The 22,763-nt window shown below is 46.4% G+C and overlaps 1 protein-coding gene across 1 annotated transcript in view; it reads left to right on the top strand.

Moving 5' to 3' along the window:
* The first annotated feature begins 654 nt into the window (after positions 1-654).
* The window catches only part of LOC144173330 (gonadotropin-releasing hormone II receptor-like), a 159,634-nt gene continuing 137,525 nt past the window's right edge, over positions 655-22,763 (top strand). Inside the window, exon 1 of the mRNA XM_077701812.1 lies at positions 655-1,168. The gene's annotated coding sequence lies outside the window, so the exon portion shown is untranslated. The remainder of the gene's footprint in view (positions 1,169-22,763) is intronic.

Consider the following 22,763-nt stretch of genomic DNA (forward strand, 5'->3'; position numbering starts at 1 on the left):
AGAACTACTACTACAACAACTACTGCTATTACTATCACCATTACTACTACTACTACTACCACCACCATTATTATTATTATTATTATTATTATTATTATTATTATTATTACTACTGCCACTACTACCACAAGAACTACTACCACAACTACGACTACTATTATAATTACTACTACTACTACTACTACTACTACCACGACTACTAGTACTGTTACTGCTACCACTACTACTACGGATAGTAATATTTTAGCGGAGAGAGGGAATAAAAGGAATTCACCCTCCGCGCTAGGGTTTTTGAATGAACAAAGTTATAAACCGAAGAACGAAATGCAGAATGATTTTTTTTTTCGATGTTTGCTTGTTTATTTCCAGTGTCGTGTGCTCTTTAAGAGAGAAAAAGGGCCCAGATTCGAGTTATGATTCCTACTAGCCTATCAAGACGTTTCTTCACACCTTTCTCGCGAAAAGTTGCCGCTTGCCCAATAAAAATCGCGTGGGAATTGTTTGCAAGGGAAAGTTCTCATACCGAGAAGGGTATAATTATAGCCGATGGAGAGGCCCATGTGACGAGGAAGAACTACAATAATCCACGTGGTCATGAGACGGGATAAAGTCAAAATCTTCCTCAATAACTTCAATTGAAAGCGGACTTCGTTCTCCCATCGGAAAGCACGTTTTGCTTTGGTGCCGCAACCTTCTTCACGAGGCGAAGAGAAGTGTGACCGCGGGGATAATAGCGCCGTCTGCGTGCCTCCGCGCTGCCAGCGCTCGACTCCAGGGGATCAACCCGTGGCGCCACCTCTGTTGGCGCCCGAATCAAGAGAATTGGAAAGAGCGCACCCGAGGCTCAAGCCACGGCTTCAGTCGCGTCGATGCGCTCTCTGATGCGCCGAGCAGACGCGCTTGAGCAGGGTCGGGTATCGGTGGTGACCGGCGTGCTCCTGTCATCGGCTTGCACACGGTTTTGAGCCTGCGGTTCAAAGACGGCTTTCTCCGCCAATTCTTCAAGTGACACACGTTGAAAACGTTTCTACGATACACTGACAAAAGGCTTTTCTCAAGCGGCTTATTCGGCTTTAGTGGTTTTTTGACATTGTACTCTGTGTCGTGGCTTCATAGAACTGACCGGGATTGTTAGATCAGCGACAACAGTCTCACCAGACTTCACAAGGTAAGTCAAACATTTGCTTGGTTTTACATTCTATTTTTGCACGCAATTTCATCGCCTCTTCCCTTCTTTGTAACTAGAAACGCGCTGTACTTACAAGTCAAACTGTTGAAGTGAACACTGAAAATAAATTCGATCAATAAAATTGTGTGTCGGCTGGAAAACGGCTGTTGAATAACGTGACTACCTTTATTTAAATAACCCGCCGCGGTGGCTCAGTGGCTAAGGCGTTGCGATGCTGACCACGAGGTCGCGGGTTCGATTCCCGGCCGCGGCGGCCGCTTTTATGATGGAGGCGAAAAGCAAAAACGCCCGTGGGTACGAGATTTCGGCGCACGATAAAGATCCCCAGGTGGTCAAAATTAATCCGGAGCCCTCCACTACGGCGCGCCTCATCGCCTGCGTTGCGTCGGCGCGTTAAACCCCTCAATCAATCAATCAATCAATTAATCAATCAATCAATCAATCAATTATTTAAATCACTAAAGTCCGCTAAAAAAGAGACGAGTGGAAAATTGTTTTGCTTGTTTGGTAGCGCTGTTTCATACTTCATATTACGAACCAACTTGCCCAACGGCACTTTCTATTTAACTTCATTGAGTTAGCAGTTTTTATGTTCCTTTCCACTTGGCTTGCATTTTGTTGGGACAATCATGGACGAACGAAACGCGATAACGAAAAAATCAACCAGAGGGCACAAAAAACGCAATTTCTATCCATACAAAGAAAATTACAAAGAAAATAATGACAGTAAAAAATTTGGCAAATGTGGCTTTGTAAATATGCCGATGGCGGGCCAATATTGGACCTTCACGAACGGTATTTTCAATTTTTTGTGCTTTGCTTCATATTAGCGTGTTTGACGTTTTTGTTTTTTCTTTGACTGGACATTCAAGAAGCAAACGATAAAGTAGTGTTTCGATTCCTTCCCGAGTTTTCTTGTTGTCTGCTTTCTTAAGGTTTAGATTAATCAGTAACACAGACGCATAAGTTTCTACTGTATGCTGAATTAAAAAAAATACAATAAGCTGTCTGCCAAACTTGCTTAAGCGCCATGATTCCGTGTGTCGTAAAAATATTCTTTGAAGCAATTTTAGATAAACAAAGCCATGGCAGTTGCTTTTCGTCAGTTGTAATACCCGTCTTTCGTGTAGTGCATTCAGTTTCTTTCCTGAGCTTCGCCGACCAGCATATGCCGAAAGCGCTATTTTCAAACATTTTAATGAGGCATGCGCACCAGATCCAGGAATGCCGCACTAGAATGCAGTCAACAGTTTCTCACTAGCCTACATTATCAAAGTACGCAATTAGCCATCTTCAAGTCCTGTTTAGGTGCTATTTTACGGCACTTTTACTCACCCTAATTTAACGCGTCCCACCAGAAAAGCTGGATATTTTAAGGCTTGAGCATTCTTTACCCAGTACCCACATATTCAACTTTCTAAATTCCAGCATCGGCACAAAAATGCTTAACTGGCGAATTTAGCTCAGCTGTTCGTATTATTACCGTAATAATATTGGTCCAATTGGTCGAAGGGATATCTAAAAACAAAAATACAGAAAAGCAAAAAAACTTATCAAAATAATCAAAATATGAAACTATTACGCCGCCGTCACACGATTACGGTGAGAATAAGAAAATCTAGAAGACGCAAATCAGAAGCACGAAATTTAAAAATTGATTCAGCGTCAACCTGTAACGCTCTGCATCTGCACAGAAATAAATTATTTGGAAGCTAGAAAATCTAATTATTATGTAGATCTAGATCATTGGAAAAAAAAAACTAACTAAACCAGACTCATAGTCGCCTATTATAGCAAATACAGCCAAACCGAACAAATATAGAGCGAAGAAAAGTAGGCCAATTCGCTTATTCATAGGCAAATCTCCATTTACAACAACAAAAAAAAAAACTCAATATGCATACAAGCGGCGTTATAATGCTCGCGAATTAGTACACAGTCCTCAAAATTTCTGCGCATCTTTTTTTATCGTTTGTTCGCTTCGAAAACGCCAGATGCCATTTTCGTGCTAGAAATATGTTGCCTATCGTCCTTGCCTGGATGCCACAAGCACGGGTGGTAGGAGGAAGCACGTCAAAGCCCCGAAGGTGTACCTCGCTCGGAACCTCAATGGCTTGGACACTGATTCATTTCGGCTCGCTGTGTCAGTTTATTGCCGATCTCCTATTCCGCCCCGACGGCGCTATTTCCTTCTATTGTGTTGCAATTCTCTCTCTTGGTTTCTGTGATTTGCTCTCATCGATTCTGCTTCTCTAATACACATCCACGACTTTGCAAGGATTCACAAGTGCACTGTACCGCTATTTTGTTGAGCTTCGTAAGTTTAACCACTCAAATGTGCACTGTACTTGTGTGTTGCATGCTGCTTAAAGAAAGTTTCAGAAAGCAATCGGTGAGATGGAGTTGCAACTTTTAAACCTTTATAGCCTAGCATTGTAAATACGCCCATTTATGAACTCAGGTTAAACTGGCCAGTGTCTACAGCCTATACGTTCTTTGTAGCATACAGGCACAAGTCCTCTCAATGCGAAGAGTTTAACGCCCAATGGGTGATCAATCTGTGGCTCTTGAAATGGCCGGCGGTGCAGGAACCCTGAAATAAAGAAAATGAAATGAAATGAATATGGGATTCAGACTGTAAGAACATGGAATGGGAATTGAGCCCTCACCTCCTGCACCACGTCCGATCCCTGGTTCAAGGAAACTAATGGTGGTTCTAGGAAAGGCGCTGCGGCTTTCGGCATAACAACGTGTTTTGGACAGGTGCTGAGACCAACACACGTAATTTTAACTTGCTGGTTGAGTAAATAACAAACACCACCACACTGCTAAAATCGGTTATGTGGGGCTAACAAGGGAGTAGGGGGAGGCGTAAGAGAGCAGGAAACAACGGCGAACGAAAGAAAACAAGAGAGAAGAGGAAAGTTAGAGAGAAAGTGACAACAGCGCAATAGGAAAGCGGTAATGGCCATGGTAGTAAGAGGAAATAGCCGTATGCTGATTACCGAAGAAGTAAAGCACATTTGCGCCAATACAGCATGTGTAGGGCGAATAAGGGCGATTGGCGAGGCTTTCCAGTCTAAGCCACAGCCCGACGAGAATGACGTAATCAGGAAAGGATCATGACGGTGGTAATCAGAGGATGCAATCCCAGCACTAAGCGCGTTTCAGCTGTCGGTAATGTCTCTCTACTGCGGTTGACTCTGGAGCATCTAACTCGCAGGCAGCCGCAAGATGTGGTCGCCCATGGAAATCCGCCTCCAAAGAAGGTGGAAAGGAAAACAAAAATGCCGCACGGGGAGACAAGAAGCAGACGCAGGCTTCACCTAAAAATACCACCTGCTGACGCAGCCGCCACGGTTACGACGCCAAACTTACACGTCATACACATATCGCTCGGGTAACGAAGGCAGCGTTACAACACAGGACGGGATAGTCATGCTAGACCTACGGTTTGACGTAGAGGATCGCATGGCTTGAAATAAAAAGGAAAGTATTCGCACTCTCACGGCCACAAGTTTTAAGTGTCTCTCTGGATTTTTGCAACAAAGCGCAGGGCTTGCAATAATTCCCTTTGGATTGGTACATACAGAAAAATCTTTTTGGGTAATCCCCGACTCATTTCGTAGTTTCTCAAATGTATATTCCACGGCGTAACTCCGCACACCATTCATTCATTCGGCTTCCCCCGTTACACCGCCGCTCATTTGCAAGAAGATTAAAGGAGACACGTGCAGTATTCACGACCCACTCTAAAGAGGTTGGAGTAATTTGCCTGCAAAGAGAGAGAGAGAGTGAGAGTGAGAGAGAGTGAGAGAGAGAGAGACAGACACAGAGAGAGAGAGAGAGAGACAGAGAGAGAGAGAGAGAGAGAGAGAGAGAGAGATAGAGAGAGAGAGAGAGAGAGAGAGAGAGAGAGAGAGAGAGAGAGAGAGAGAACGTAACGAGGAATTTCATTTTGCTGCGCATCGGGGGTCTAGGGCTGATGCAATGCTGATGAAGAACTTTCCAAAGTCGCCGAGCATGCGATATTAAAAACACATCGCTGATCTCAAAATTTCTGAAGTGCGCCAAGCGCGTGGTTCAACCATACACTTGACGCGCGGTTGAAGTCAATTAAGCGCGCCAACCACGATTAAATTCCTAGAACATCTCCTTGGTAGCAGTCTCGTTTCGTTTCTGAGGACACCTCCTAAGTCAGAAAATTTTCCCGAGTTAATTGGATGCATGCATTCTATTTTCGCTTTTTCACTAAACGAGCCTTCTGCAAAATATGACTTTTTATTGTTTAGTCCACATCTCAGGCGTGCGCAATAATTTTGTCACGACCTTATTGGTGTGCTTCTTTCTTCATTGTGCTACGAAACAGAATAGCAGAATACAGTGAGCCCTCCACAACAGTATGCTTTAAAAAAGGGCTTTAGGTGAGTATTTTAAGCCCCCGGGGGCTTAAAATTTTGCTGCTATCATACCGTGATAGAAACAAATTCCAATCATAGAATAAGAACAAGAACAACAACAAAGTTTATTTTGCCTTCTTCATCACAAGAACATGTTGGTGAGCCAAATGGATACAGTACAAGCCCGTACGGCTAGTATTGTATCTATTACTTTGTAATAGATACAGGAATCTATTTTACAAAATAGGTTCCTGGTCAAATATGGTCAAACAGAATCCTGGTCACACACAAACAAAAATAATTGGCAGTACGTTGCACTGTTTAGTGTGTTTTAACAGTAGTGATTCATGCATTGAAATTAACAGTTCTGGTTTATTATACTTGAATTCATAAGTGACGTTTTAGGGACGGCCACATATATGGTAATGTTTTGATAGAATATGGTATGTTATTTTATATTTTTACTCCCACGAAAGGCAAGAGGTGCAGACCATACGCAATGAGTACTATCGGCAGGTTAATATCTTTATGTTCAGCAATTGTATCTCGCTTGGGTGTAATAAGCGTTGCCGAGTGTTACGGAGTCTTTGTGGTAAGTATTTTGTGGGCAGTTATAGCAGTATTATAGTCCCTGACTCTATCAAACGGCAATATGTTAAATTCGGTGAAGGCAACAGCTGATGGCTCGTTTCTCGGCGCTGCGGCCAGTATTATAATGTCACTTTTCTGGATAAGACAGAGCGATTTGCAGTAACATGCGTAGGTGAACCCCAATGACTCAACGCAATAGGTCATATTGCTGTGAACACGGCAAAGTCTATGAGGCGTAAAGCATGTGCGAAAAAAATGTTGGTGTGCCTTTATTAGTGTGAAAGAGCCCAATGCTAATCCCACGCTGGAAACCTACTAGCGACAACTACTTTCAAGTCACTCTTACCAGCTCACACTCGTTAAAATCAAGATTTTCAAGCTGTTTTAAGAGAATAATTAATTTTAAAACATTGAGAACGCGCGCCCATGCATTGCCGTTTCCTGTTTTGCACGTGGAAGGCAGCTACGGTGCCTTTAAAGCGTGTGAAAAGAAAAAGGCGTGATTGATGAAATCGAAAGAAAATTCTACAAACATTCCTAGAATTGTCTACCATTGCGTAAGCATTCTCACGCCGCTTCGATGCGTTGTGCGTTTTTTTGTCGTTCATTTTTGATTATCAGTAGCCAAAGTGGAATAATTTTCTGTCTTAGTTCACGTTAGGCTGAATTGCGAGCGTTTGCATTTCGTTCAGCTAGGTTTTTGTTTATGTTTCTTTATTTTTACCAAAAAATTTACATACGCAGTTATAACGATTAAACTTGCTAATGTCACCAAATATGCACGTTTCGGCAAATCGCGGGTGCATATAATTGGTGCTTTTTCTCTATATTTTATTTTTGCTCTGGAGGGGGGGGGGGGGGGGGGGGCGCGGAGGGAGCTGGAAGTGGTAGTTCTAAACACGTAGCGACGCTTGTGATTTCGTTACTGCCCTTTTTTTTTTATTCTCTGTTTCAAATGTTTGCTTTTTTAAATATTATTGACCATTTGTCCCCATTTACAGTATCATAAAAATTAAAGGTCTTCACTTCGCCAGTCTGCATAATTTTGAAGTTTGGTTCTGAAAGGTTGGTTGAAAGGCTAGAAATGTAAACACCAAAATGCAAAAAAATGTTGAAACACCAAAAACTGTGAGGTTATTTTTAACAAGCATGCCGAGGGATGCGCCTTCAAGGTAGATAACGAAATCTTGGAAATAGTGAGCGATTTCTTTTATCTAGGTGTAGTCATAAGCGCTAATTCTAAGCCCGAAAAGTAAAGTAACCGCAGAATAAGTATGGGGTTGGCTGCGTTCAGTAGAACTACTGATATTATGAGTAGCAAGCTTCAATGTCACTCATAACTCTGGTGTACAACCAATGCGTTCTTGCGGTAATGACGTATGGGGCCGAAACTTGGGGCCGCACTAAGCGATTTCAAAGGAAACTTTTCATAGCCCGTTTCAAAGTACGTTGGGGGTCACCCTCAGGGATAAGAAAACAGCTGCGCGGTTTGGGGAAAAAAAACTTGTGTGGACGACATTCTAGTTTACATTTAGCAAAAGAAGGTGGCATGGGTGGACATGTCATGCGCATGAGTGAATACAGGTGGGCCATCTATTTAACGCAGTGGCTTCCAATGGACCGCAAACGCAACCGGGGTGGACCAAGGACTCGGTGTAGGGATTGACTAAGAAACCTCGGGCAGAGAATTGACATGGCTAGCACACGATAGACGTGGCTCGAAATCTGTGAAAGAGGCTGTCATCCTGCAGTGGACACAACGAGGATCATGATGATGATGTGGGGGTAATGGTGGTGGTAGTTGGGGGGGCGGGAGTTCTCGGTAAAGCATTTTTTATCATTAAAGGTAGCTAATGAAGTAACATCAATGTGTATGCGTGTCGCAAATAGTGATGTCTGCGCTATTGTGGTTATTTTCGTATTTATCTCCCTTCCGCGAAACGGTTCAAGTTAGCTCTTATGAGCCGCCTTGTTACGAATGGTGCGATGTGGGATGAGAAAAATTTGACCATCAGTAGATCATGAGGCATGACGAGCATATATCTTATCTACGGATGCTACTTTTTACTTATATTCAGAAGTAATAACTTCATTTTTGGGCGTTAAATATATTGCTCATTTATTTAAGTTGAAATTTTGATTCTTTTATGATTAAATTTTGATCTTTACTAGCGTTGTCGCTCCAGAAAGCCACTGGTTCGACTGCTTTCACATCAAGCAATCAAGAAGCAGAAATTTGCGATGTGATGTATGGCTGCGGTTCCAAGTTCGTGTTCATCCACAGAATAAATCATTCAGACAGACACCCAAGTCTGCTCCAGTGCGGGAATTCTAACACATCACATGTTGCTTCATGCTGTGTGATCCTCAATCTATATGGAGAGATCCGCCACAGTAACCTTATCTTCTGTTGCGACAATGGCTTCGTCATCAGAGGGATACATGTATCGCATTAATTCTTCGCTTCGTAACGTATTTCATGGTGTTGTCTGGTGGTGGTTTTAGCTAACGCGAGCGCCTGTCTTCACTATCGCTCGAGCATTTTAGTTTTTACTTCCACCTGCTTCTATTGCGTGTTGCTGTGGGCGATCACGTTTTTCCCCTGCCGCTTGAGAGTCCATCGCAGTAGTAACAGCCCCTACACGAGAAACGTGTCAGTCAGTGTCATTGTGTCCTCTCATCATCATCATCGTCGCGATACTTTTCACATTCCGGGTTTTCTTTTTCCCAGAGTTACTAAGACTGATAGACTTTACAAACAGCCCTTGCTGACAGTACATATGCACTACTAGCGTAAACGTGCTTTGCTGCTTCTGCAATTGACCTGCTGAAATCAGTTACTTTGAAGAATTTTTTAAACTCTCCATAAGCCCCGTATATCAAAAGGCTGTCCGAAGCTGCCCCCCCCTGCGCTGGGGTAAACAGGGGAAAGCACGGGGCAAGCTGACTAGCCTGTCATCTGTCGACAGAAAGTTGAAGTAGCACTGATACGCTCTTGACAGCTGTCGCAAGTCCTAGAAGGAGGAACCGTGGAAGCATAGGTAAACATTAATTATTTTGCGTTTTCTAATTTGAAAATCACGCTTCATTTTATTACGTTTTGTTATTAAGCAAATGTTTAGCAAAGTACGGTTTTGGTCCCCTAGGTGCCCCGCTTTCGCCTCGGAGCCCGCGCTCGTAAATTCTGAAGCGAAGCTTCGCAACTGGTGTATATGAAAATAGTCTGGCTGAAATCACTCCTGTAGGCCTTAGTGCATGTGTGTAGCGCACGTTTCTAAGTAGAAGACTACCATGCATTCAAGAGGTCCACGATTAAATAGTTAGCTAGAAACAAGAATGAGCCGGGGCGTTTGAACCGCCGGTTCGAATTTCAGACCCATATTCACCATATTTTAGTTTCGTTACTTGTATTCACTGCACCGTGGTCCATACTTAAAATCATGGCTCGATTACGCCGAAGTTTGATCGAGACCGTATTCTAGGATAATAGAACACTTATGATTTCGCATTGAATATGGTCATGTTCGGAGAATGCGATGCCGAGTTGTTGATCCCCGGAGTTTAGAAGGCAACCGTCGCACGGAAGTGCGGAAGTTCTTCGGCGGGTATTACTGAGCTACAAAACTATACACAATGTATCTTCTGATCATTTTCCCCTTCACCTTTACAACACTGGGGAAATGCGTTTGGGAAATAGTTTTGCATATTTTGCAGAATGTTCAGACAGCAACGAGTCAGGTGGCCTGTTCGCTTTTTTGTGGTCAATGTCTCTTTGTCCAGCCTCTTTAAAGATCGATTTAAGTAGTTTGGGAATAGGCTGCTTACTGCTGCACCGCTCGATATCGCAGTCTCGTCGGGCGTTCGAGGAGCGTCACGAATTCGGGAGAGACCGACCGGGCTTCGTTGGCTGGCAGCTTTTCAATGCTTAAAGGAGCCATGAAGACAAAATACATGTTGGGTTTATTAGAAAGACTGCTTAGTCCCGATAACAATGATACCAATATCATCGCAATCTTCCAATAAATAACGAATATATTAAAGAAAACGTGTGAAACAGTCCAGACCCCCTAGCCAATTTCCCGCAACTTTTCTATGACGTCACGGAACCTTCTTTGTGCGATTGGCGGCCGCCTAACTGACCTTTCGCGACGACACATGACTGGACGTCTGTAATGGGGCCTCTAGTTCCATTTGACCGCATCACTTGAATGCTAACGTGCAGTTAACGCACTGAAAATTATGTTTTATTGTTGGCCCGTATGACGTCATTCTTTCGTAACACGTCACTGTGGCGCACAATTTGAACGTTTTTAAATACTTCTTGCTTTTTTATCGTTAAAAAAACATCTTTTGTGGCTGTAATGGAGCTGAGTGAGACACTGAATCCTAGTTCTTTCAAATTAAACAAAGTTGTATTTTTTCTTCATGGCTCCTTTAAGCGGAATCACTATTCCAGTCCACACGGTCACTCAAAGTGTCATTGAGTGTCCCAAAACGCCAAACTCACGCGTAACCGCCATTTTTAAGCCACCGGCCACCTCACTCTCATCGTTCTCTATCGAGGCCACTCCGGTTGTCTGGAACTTCGGCAGACGCAGAACCCCGAAGCACCCCTATCTGTCGGGAAACCTGGTCAGCTGTTTTTCTGATTTTCCACACAAACCTGGGGGCTTAATCCTTACACTTTCCGGGCTACTTCACGCGGCCGCATAACGGACGGTTATGTTGCTTGAATGCGAAATAGAGACTCGGCCTGGAAAGACGAGGAGCCAGTTTTGAGCACTCTAAGAGTTAAGCTGATAATGGGAGAGTTTGCCGAAGTTTGCTCTCACTCGTTGTAGGCGCGTGACCGTTGGCCACGTGCAACGTCTTAGTACCCCGTTCTCCACACCCGGGAAGAAATGGAGTTGGTAGGTGAGAAACTCCGGAGGCCCTGAAAGCATAACGGGGATTAGAATGGTGGTATAAGGTGAGAAGTATTTGCATTGAATCCTTTATTGGGGTGGCTGTGGCGCATGGAGTTCATTCTACAGCGGCCAGGGAGTCAGCGGCTGGTTTTAAGCTACTAATTAGATGTCTAGTCTGGCAGCTAACTAATAGAATGTCTAGTCTGGCTGCTAGGCAGAAAGTGGTTTCGTGGTTTCAGGAGTTTTGTTCGCTTGTCATGAACAACCCCTCCCTAATGAAAACCGCTTGCAACATCTGCACTCACTAAAATATGTTGTTGGGCCAGTTGGAGCGTACTTCGGGAAGAAAAAACCGCGCTAAAAACCCGACACAAGAACGAAGAACGATCCCCCTCTGCATGACAAAGCACATCTGTGTCGTCGCTCTTCGTTTTTGTGTCGCGGTTTTAGCGCCCTATTTTCTTCAAGAGATCTGCGCTCATCTTTGTTTCAAGAACAATGACAAACCGATAACTTTCAAGCGAATGTCGGTGACACTGTTATCAATTTGTGTAGCCAGCTTGTAAGTATACAGCTAGTTAAAAAACGACAGCGCGGGTTGGAAGTGGCCATTAGGAGATAATTTTAGCACAGTGTTTTATTGTAAAAGATCCTGAAGGTAGTAGGGGGTGGGGGGGCGGAGGGGGTAGCGAGAAGATTCTCACCCGTACACTGTATTTTTTTACTTCGAAGGTTGGCTGATCAGAGGAAAAAAGAAAAATAGATAAAATAACGAACAAAACTACGCCATAAGCTCTATAAGGAATACCTGTTAAGGCAGTATACGCACAGCAGAGCTCCAGAATGAAAAGCAGCAACTCTTTGTCTACAACGAACATAGCCAATCATCGTCCTACAACTGAACGGTACCGCCATTCCCATTGTCGGACACCTTCGGGTTGTGGGCTGAGAGATATCGGCCTCGGGGGCGGCAGCTCAGACGCTGCTATCTGCTGGACAGAAAGCCGGACAACTGCTCCACCTTGTTCGCCGCATCTCTCATAAGTCTGTCGGGGCCTGCTTGACGATAATCCGTCTCCTTGTGTGTACCGTGCTAAAGCCAAGGTTAGTGCACCAGGCACAGTTCCATCACATGACGCAAGTGGACTAAAAGCGGCTTGAGACGATTTATAAGGTTGCCATGCGCACCATCACTGGCCTCCCCACTTAACGCCAATTCCGCAGCTGCAAGCAGAAGCCCAAATAAACATGCTCGATGACATCATTCATACGCGTTGTTCCGCCCGCCTGCTGAAGCGTGGACTAGCTCCAGAGGCGGCAGCTCTCGCTATGTACATGGGCCAACCGCCCCATACGATGCCAGCCTTTTCTGCCGTTAGGCCCCCGTGGTTCTACCATCAGGTGACGAACAACAAGCCTCTGACAAGGCTCCATGTCTGCACCTCTGGCCTGTATCAGCTTTCGGACACCGTCCTTGGTCCCTGACAGGCCGCCTGTAACGCAACCGGTTGTCTAGGCTTTCGTGGACGCCGGGGCATAAGACCGCATCGTCACCACGGCCTTGACATTTCCGTCTTACTCTGCCTCGAACCAAAGCTCCCTGTACGAGACCCTCTGTGCTCTACCTATCCTGCTAGCAGAACGTACTGCCATTCGGTTATGGTATGCAGGCGCTTGCATTGACAGTGACTAGTGGAGAAAAGCTGGAACTTTATACTGCCTCAACCGCAGCGATTCGGGATTTGTCGCTTTTCGCGGTGTGCAAGCCTGTCTGCATGCATTCACGCGAATATGGACACCTACCCATGCCCTGTTCTTGTGTTGTGGATTCGCTGGGACACGTTTCCTGTCCACACTGCGGCACATCACGCCTGCCACAGAAAATACTTCCCGCGGCCACTACCACTTCTTCCGGTATCTACTATAGAAGTGTTGGTTGAAAACCAGCGGAGAACCTCCGCTGCACCACGGTTCCTTTCTTTCCACCGCGTGGAACTGACCTCCCCAGTTGGCTCTCTCGCTTGGAGGAAGTCCTGCTGCGTTGGCTTCGCGTTGGAGTGGCGTTATCCCAAGAAGAAGCAAATCGGCTGCAATCGTGAACTTGAAACTTTGTATTCGGCGTGAACGTTGAGTACAGCTTCGCTACCTTCAACTCTTACGCTTTAGTGTGAGAAATGGTGTACGCTGCCCGCGCAAAATGTCTCCCCAGCAATGCGTTTGTGTTTACAAGAGACACCGACTTTGGGATTTCCGTGTGTGCTTGGCCTTTGTAAGCTGGCTCTTCCGCATTATGTGTTGCACAGCGAACCGCAGTAGCAATTCCGCGGAACGCTTCTCCGGCGCGACGGCGCGGTTTGAGCGAGAGGTTCCAGGCAGCCAATAACCCCCAAACAGCCCCTCTGGTCATCCACATTCGCAGACTAGAATGGCACTGAATTTTTAATCCAAAAAACGTAAGAATTGAAGGAATAAGACCAATTATTAGTGAAATAACTGATTGAGAAAATTTTGAGCAATCTAGCATAGAAGTGCGGTCACGTCAGCCGCCTACGTTACCTGTGCCCCGCGCGTGCGGGTGGCTGTGCGTAGTGAGCGCGCAGCGAACATATCGCTTTACGCTCTTTACGCGCTCACTTGCTGTGCCCGCATAGTACTGGCTTCCGTACCTTTCTTGTGCCTTTGATATTTGTTTTCCCGGGGTAAATCTCTACTTTGATTTCATGCGGGTTGGCGTTATTTCGGCGGACAGGTTCGGGCTCAAAAACCCTTCACGCTCTAAGAAGTTCCTTGAACATGCTACTGAAAATGAAGCATGCGAATTCTTTGTTCAAGCATATGCATTATCGCTCGGGGTGGCGGGCCCCCGACCATGTAAAAACCTATTTTTCTTGTGTTTGGCTAGTGGAAGATTTGTGTCTGCCAGAGGGACCTCACGACCGTGAAAGATTGGAGGACGGTGTACATGCGCCGCGCGTACGTAGAACTGGAAATAATACTAAAATATAAAAAAAATTGCAAATGGCATGTGAAGTCCACCTAAAAAAAGACGAAGGTATGGCCTTGTCCAAGGCTTGTAGGGTGGTCAGCATGCAAACCGTAGGCTTAGAAGAAAAAGGTACAAGAATAGCCGCTTTTGAAAGTCCCTTCATAATCGCCTTAGCATTGTCCGAAAATTCAATTCGTGTCAAGCTGCTACACTTTGCCATTAATCAAGGCATGATAAGATACGCCCTTGAGCATGACCCTTGGTACGTCGTTGTAGCACGATCAGCCATCTTTTTGTTACCTTCTTCCACAAAAATTGTATTGTTTTAATTTTATTCAAACTTGTTTCCAATATGGTTCAATAGTTTTGTGTTTAACATCTTCGTCCGTGACAACTTAGCGCCACCTACCATTACAGTTGAAAGGAACTAGGCGCTTTCAATTGGTGGACACAGCAACAGTGACTGGCTCACCAATGGCAATATGCTCCTTCTTTTAAGGCAAAGTCTTTAGATCCCTTTGCTTCGTGGAACTCGCGAGGAGCAGCAAGTCGTTTTGAGGTACTCAGAATTGCACAAGAAATCAGGGAATGAGCTGCGGATCGCGCACCGGGAAAGAAAACAGCAGTATCGTGGGAGGGTCGCAGAAGGGCTCCGAGAAATGGCGACGCAGCGTGCACAGAGAAGGATAGCCGCGGTGCCAAAGGAAGGATGGTCGTTGCCGCACATGCAATACGAGCCGTCTTGAGAAGGAAATGTATACCCACGGGGCGAACAGGAGGCTCCTGGCGATAGCGAGCGAGCGGCACCACCTACGGAGGGTTATGTCCATGGAGCCAGTAAACTGGTGACGGGGGCGGCGGCGAAGTTCAACGGAAATTTCTGCGGCAGATCAAGATAAGGTCCAACTAGATTTTGGCCCTCACGCTCATTGACAATTCTATGCCTCTTACGTCTTTTTAGTTGATGATTATTTTCGGTGATTATTTTCGACACGCAGCGGTTGCGTAGAGGTGCAGCATTCACCTCGAGTGCCGGAGGACCGTGGTTTGAATTGTGTGCCGCATAATTCCCACCGGATTAAAAAAAATTAGCGCCAATCTACGCTGTGAAGGTGATTGGAAAGCAAAGCTTTAAACGACACCCACAACAATTGCCCATGCGACGTCACTTGAATTCACACATGTGGCTCTTCAAAGAGTGAAGCCAGAGTGAAGCCAGAGGAGTCGCCCCGAACGCAGCAGCGTCGGCCATGTCCGGGCTAGAGCGGCGGACGCCGCCGCTCTAGGCCTACCATGCGTCGGCAGAAAGAAAATGGAGAGGAGCGTCTTTCGAAGGGTGAGACAGCGGAGCCTAGCCATCCTGATGCGCTAGCTTGGGGATTCACCACCGCCCGATGCGAGCGCAGACACGAAAACAATTCGCCATGTGAGCTTAGTGATTTCCATTTTTGCCGATTATAACTAGTTTGTTTGGCATTGATTGTAGGGTTTAACGCGCCGACTCGACGCAGACGATGAGGCGCGCCGTACTGGAGGGCTCCGAATTAATGTTGACCACCTGGGGATTTTTAACGTGCGCCTAAATCTCGTACACACGGGCGTTTTTGCTTTTCGCCTCCATCAGAAAACCGGCCGCCGCGGCCGGCAATCGAACCCGCGACCTCAGTTAGTTTATTAAGTTTGAGAATTGCGAGAAAGCTGAGGGAACTTTTATAATCGCTTTTTATTAAAACCAGTTGCTCTTTTCGCCTTTTGTAATACCTCTCAGAAGTATTAGGAGACCTAATTGGTATTAGGCAATACAGAAAACGGAGACCCATTCTTTGCAAGCTCTGTGCGAAAGGTAGCGTTTCTCTAGCAGCCGGATATCTGTATGTGGTTTCTACATTTTGTTTGACCTCCCTGCAAACCAATCCTTAACGTATCTCTGCGGTACGACGGCTTAATTCAGTCGGGTCCGGGTTACCCAGGAGATGCTGTCGAACAAGTTAATCAAGCCGTGCGAAGGAAGCGCGCAATAAACGCGAAGCTAAGCCAAAACAGGCCGAAAACAAGCGTCGCTAAACCAGACGACAAAGCCGTACCACCGACGCCGCCGCCAGCGAGCAGGCACCTTCGCGCGGGGAACACTGGGTAAATTCGCGGCGCCATCTTCAGCGTGTTCCGTGAGTGAAACCCTCCGCGACCCCTCCCCCTGCCCTCCGCCGCCTTCTCCGCGTTGGGGGTTTATTCTCCGCACCGCGCGAAAGAACAGTTGGCTGGTAGAGGCAGAAAGCTTTGCTTGAAAAAACCGCGTGTTGATGGAATTGCAGAAGGAGTCTTGGGGTGCGGCCTCATCACGGTGACCATAGCAGGAACGCAACCCTCGCCAGAGCAAGATTGGCCACTCTGCCACAATCTCCCAAGAAAAAAATGTCCCTGAAGAAGAAAGTGTATGAGAGCTGCATATCACCGGTACTCCCCTACGGGCAGAAACTAGGAGGCAACTTAAATTGAGGACGACTCAGGGAGAAATCGAACGAAAGATGATAGGTGTAACATTAAGGGACAAGAAGAGAGCGCAGTGAGTCAGGGAACAAGCGTGTGTTAAGGAAATATTAGTAGAAATTAGGAAGAAATGGGTTTGGGGCAGGGCATGTATAACGCGAAGGAAAGATAACCACTGGTAATTAAGGGTAACAGAGTGGATCCATAGAGAAGGAAAGCGTAACAGGGGGCGGCAGAAAGTTAGGTGGGCAGATGAGATCAAGAAGTTTGCGGGGATAAATGGTCGCAGTTAGCAACAGGCCCGGGGGTAATTCGAGATGTATGGCAGAGGCTATTGCCCTGCAGTGGGCGTTGATAGGATGATTATGATGATGATGATGATTTTCGCTCCAATATGGAACATTTTCTTTGGTGTCGAGGTGTCGAGGCCCCGACAGGAAGCCCCGAGAACCCGGACTGCGGCGACGCAGCGGCGTACCTAGGCATTCATGCCACCTTTGGGATTTTTCTCCCTTGCTTTTGGGTGTCCTTGTATTACAAACATTCTATGGTCGCGCATGTAATCACAGAAACTGTTGAAAAATAGCAAAATATTGCGGCAGCACTCGGTATTCAAACACAATAAAAAGTACATTATTCTGCACTTTTCTTGATCTGCCGTACAAGGGAGGCAGAAACAGCAGGCCGTCACTGTCTAGTATCACGTGTGAATTTATGTTGTCTATTAAGTTACATCAGATATTAGGATCTGTGGGGCGCGCACATGTCAGCTCAACCTAGTGATGTCAATCTGCTCTTTGATCAGGTGCGCAGCCTCGCCCCGAAAGTAGCAGACGTAGACACAAACGAAGAACATTTCACCATCCTTTCCCCAAGAAAGTTGGGAGAAGCGTAGAGCTTTGTCACATCAAAACTGCGTCAAAAAACCATACAAAATTCGCTGGAAGTGCGTCCAACCGATCGCCATACCGTCTAAGGCCCAAATCGTCAGTGACGAACGCACCCTTGGTACGATTTTTCGCGCACTAAGTAAACGCATGTGCGAATGATCTAAATGTATACTGATACGTGGTTTATTAGATACAGGTATACTGTTGTGCTCCTTCGTTATGATCGATGCGTCTTTCATGTTATATAGAATCGTCCCTGTTTTCGCGATTCCCAAGGAACCATTTTGTGAAACAGAAGCCCGGTTTCACACACGCGTCGTGTGTCCAGAGACCTTATCAGAGTTTTTCGGTAGACGAACCAGTCCATGGGAAAAGGCATTGCTTTTTCGTGACTGGACGGCATGAGTTCCTCTAAGAAATCTTTGGCTTTAAAAAAGCCTGCCATGGCTGTAAAGAAAAGCTAGCTGAATTCCGTTTGTGCTTTCTTCTGAAAATTTGAGCAAGGTTAAGAAGTAGCGCGTTGAGGCATTACTGCTGCGCTTTATTTCGTAAATGGAGCAAACCAGTTTACATCACCCCGTGGTGATCGAAATAATAAACGCTATATCCAAAAGAATCATTTAAAAAAATCTCACAAACAAGGAAATAGAGGCTGCTCCACTTTATACGTGTGCTACGCGATTCTGGTCCTGTATCCGCATCTGGGATTAACCATGCAAGATTTTGCCACACAGCTATCGCTCCGGAGACAATCGCACACTTTCTTGACGATATCAATTGCTAACACCGTCATCGCAGACATATTTGTGCACTTCTCGCCCCTATGGAAAGGGGTGGCTGCAAAAACGCGGGAACTTTACTTCTTCTTCTTCTTCTTATTCGACCGACGGCGATGGTCGAGTGGTAAAACCCTCGTATAGCAAGCGGGAGGTACCAGGTTCGAATCCTGGGTCACCGGATACCCACCGGTTTCTTTAAAGGGTACAAGCATCCGCGTACCGCAGCTAGTCTCGACGGTGGAAGAAACGCTTGGAGCTTCACCACAAGCAGCCATGGGGGGCCATGTGGTAGGTCCCTCGAACCCCTTCTGGCGGGGTCTGGGACCACTGGGCACCCACCAGTTCAAAGGGTACAAGCCCCCCCTGTCTCGGCGTGGGATGAAGGGCTTGGACACGCACTATCACTGCGGCAGACCTGGCAGGTTCCTTGGAAGCCGCTGGTCACACACCAGAATGAAAACGGGGACAGGCGCCCCCCGTACGGGCAATCCAGTGTACTGGAAACCGTTCCACCACGTCGGTTTGTACTATGGGGTACGCGAACGTGGGAGGTACTTCGGTACCGCTGGGCACCATCCAGTGAAAAATTGGTAGAGGCACCCCCTGCACAGGGGATCTCCTGCTTGGGAAGTTACCCAACTTTGTAAGGAAATGCCTCGGTGGAAATGGTCGGAACTTTAAAGCCACCGCAGCGATGGCTCAGAGATACGGCCCTCGCCTCGTATGCGGGAGGTACTGGGTTCGAATCCTGGTACCGCCGGGCACCCACCGGTTCTTTAATGCGTACAGGCGTCCCTGGTCGAGTGCGGACCCTTGAAAGGCGATTCCACGCCTGGAAAGCTGCCTTTGCCCTATCGAGGGGCCCCTGACCCTTGCCCATCTGGCGGTGCCCCCGGCCATCATGCCGCGTTGCGCCGTTGTCGGGGGTGAAAGAGTGTGGCAGCATGTCCTGCCACAAGCGGTTGCGAGTTGAGCATCCATCGTGGCGGTGGAAGGCACCATGTGAATTCGTGTTCCTGGGTGGCGCCGGGTACCTACCGGTAAAATAGGTACAAGTGACTCCCCGGCCTGGCGCTCGGCCCTTGTGTGGGACTACAACGCTTGGGAAGTTCACCCGGCTTGCACGGGAAATCGCCCCTATGGAAAGGGGCGGCTGCACAAACGCAGGAACTTTCTTCTTCTTCCTCTTCTTCTTCTTCTTCAACAGCAGCAGCAGCACCATCATCACCATAAACAGGCTATTTTGGTCCACTACAGGACGAAGGCCTCTCCCAATGACCTTCGACCCCTTCGGTCCTGCGCTCGTCGAGTTCGTTCTTTGCCCTAAAATTTCCTTATTGCGTCCCTCCATGGAGTTATTGCCGTCCGCTTCTTCTATTCCCGCCTCACGATACCCACTCTTACCCTTATGGTCTGTCAGTCGCCGAAGGTAAACTGAATGGTGAGGTTCGAAAACTGTGGCCGAGGGAATGGAAAAGCGATTGGAGTGACCAACACCTGCATTCCGAACGGACTGTTATTCGGCTTTCTATCGGTGCCCCTATACGCGATCTACCGATAGTGTACAGAAAGCATGTTGTAATATCTATATCTATTTCAATTTTGAGCTTAATTGTAACGCGCACACAAATTTGAAGGCTATATTTTGGAAAACAGGGGGAACGTTAAATTCGTGCAAACACGGTAAGCCAACGCAACACGTGCTGAAGGGAGAAGGGGGACTCACTGGCAGCTATTGCGGTGCAAGCGACGTGGCTCGACCAGGCGGCATTAGCATTCGTCCGCTGACCTTTAAAGGCGGAAGCCATAACAGTGTGGGCATGGGTCAACCCGACAAAAGACGGCGAAGACCCAGACTCACCGGAAATCCTATACAACCAACAGCCTGTACGAGTAGGAGATTACGCCATCGCGGCATGCCCAAATCGATTACGTGGATACCGTGCCCCCATGCAAATAGGAAACAACGGCCGAAGCAACAAAGACCAAAACGGGCCAAAATGGGCGGCATACCTTGTGGTCCGTTAGTATCCGTCTCTTCGGTAGACCACCTGCGGGTCCTGCCTTCCCGACGGGAGAATAGGTGGAGTGTGAGGACACCCTCACCGTACTAAGGAGGCAGCATGAGCGCTTCAACGTCGAGCGGAGGAAATGGCATCCCACATGTTTAAAAGCTCCGACATTTTACGGAAGTTCAAGTAATGCGCAATAGCTATTTTGTCAATTTGTAGTAATACACGAAAATCAAGTTGCAGCGCCGACCAGGTCCTATGATACTGTGTTGTGATCGTTGCTATATAATGCTCCAATTCGTTTTCAAGTTAACTCCGTCGGCCGTCTCCCGTGCGGCCAATTTTAACACCGGAAGACAAACTGCCTTTCGTTCTCCACTGAAGATCATGTAATCGACAACTTTATGGCGGATTCATCACCGAAAGTCATCCAGCACAGTTTGAGGTATTTATATTTATGCTCTGAACAGGTTATGTACTGTTCCTATAAGCAAGTTGCGCACAGCTGAACCGAATCCACTCAATTTTTTTTTTGTTCTTTACCCTGTGATTTAATTGTTCACATTTTGTTTTTTATCTCGCGATACATCAATGGGTGCTTTCTTATTTCACTTTTTTCTTACAGGGCATCAATAGCATGAGGAAGATATATGCAGAACCCTTAAAAGAGATAAGTAACAGAAAGAAATGAGAAAAAAAAGTAACATCATGGGGCGGCTTCTAGTGCATGCGCTTTTGTGAAAGGAGGGGCAAGTACAACTAAACCATTGCTTTGGTTGCTGAGTTAGTCTTCATTATCGTCGGGAAGGCAGACACTTACTGCTCGGCGCTCCGACAAACGACCAGCCACCTAATGAAACAGAGAAATCTACTGGTCATTTCGTAACAAGAAACTATTTCCGGCCGCATTTCCCAAACATGGTTTACTTTTACTCAGCTACGTTCATTACTTGCGCATTTTATCTACATTCACTTCTCTCCATATTGTTTGTTTTGTCATTCTGTTTTGGTGCTACGATAAAATATTCAGTAGCTGGAAAGAATCCATTACGGTAGTACAGTTCCACAGCCATTAGCTCACATAACACTGCCACTTTCTTTGATTGCGCTGCTAGCCCCACTTATCTCTCTTTACTGTCCCCCAGCCATTCCGTCGTCCACCAGTCCATTTTGCAGAAGGTGGTTCGAGGTAAACAAAACAGTCACAGACACCCACCTACGCCCCCCCCCCCTCCCACACACACTCACACACACCTAATTTCCGCTCAGCGTTTCCTACTACTACCCATCCGCAAGATCGGATCGTACTCCACCCTTGTACACCATAGCCAATTAAGAAGCACGCTTTACAGGCCACGCTCGCGTTTTCCACGCGTAGAGTTAGAGAGCACCAAGGCAGTCACAACATGCTATGGAGCGCCCAGTTTCACGGCGCTGCCTGGAGCAACTTTCTAGCCTTAAGGCTCGCTTACTTCTTGAGGAAAGTATGAAGACCGAAATTTTCACTCGCAGCGCCTACGGCGAAAGATTTTCTGAGCGCATTTCAGCGCACCAAATCCAGCCTAACTCGTGTAGAGTGCAACGATAGTGGATACTTTCAATCGTAAAACTTTGCATAGCATCAAACATTTAGACATTGACTGCAGCCTTGGGTGGACATGTCATACTATGATAAGGCGTGATTTTTCAAAAGCAGGTTCAGCTTCCTCAGTGCTACATCTCCCCGTCTTCACTTCTATAGCCACCATATCGTCATGTAAAAGGAAGAGTTTTGTTTAAACATTTCGTGTATTTGTTAAGCATTTGTCCCTGCCCTAAACTGGACTAACATTATTCAGTAATGTCTACACGCACTTTGTTAGGTTTCGATTAAGGCAATTATTTAACTCTAGCAATTTTTCTTGCCAGATGTGGAATAACGGACTTAAAAACCACTTTTCTCAACTTCAACCAGGTTCGTTGCAGTACAGTTGCTTAAATTTTGTGATTGACGAATAGACGATGGTTTATTACACACATCGATAGAAATATTTCCTGAGAACCCTCGGTCCATTTCTAATATCAGAGTAGAATCTCTGTACTAGCGTTATAAAATTTCATAACTACCTCAAGACTACTTTGCGCTCTTTATTAGCGCGACGCGAGTGAGGCAAGCTTTTTGCTGATACATGTAATTGGTGGTATTATGTTAATTTTTCTGGGTAACAAAAATAATCCTTCTTAGGGGCGAAGCTCCTCTTGCTCGGGCCCTGTCCCGTCCATCGTTGCTGCTGTATCCGGCACATTAATGATGATTGTGGATTGTGACGATTTCGTTGGTATTGACCAACGAAAGATTGGCCGAAGAGGTCAAAACGTTCAACGCGTTCGTTGCTACCCAACAAGGAGGAGAGGAAGAAGAATGGGTTGTCATTCGTCGCCTGCGAGTTCAAGACACGTACCGGGGGTACGCGACACAAGACTGTCTGCAGAACGCGACCGCCAAGGTGGCTAAAATGTCACACACCGAATAAGCAACTTAC

Source organism: Haemaphysalis longicornis, unplaced genomic scaffold (genome assembly GCF_048455015.1).
Source record: "Haemaphysalis longicornis isolate Haplotype H1 unplaced genomic scaffold, Haemaphysalis longicornis Haplotype H1 scaffold_3, whole genome shotgun sequence".
Classification (NCBI taxonomy): domain Eukaryota; kingdom Metazoa; phylum Arthropoda; class Arachnida; order Ixodida; family Ixodidae; genus Haemaphysalis; species Haemaphysalis longicornis.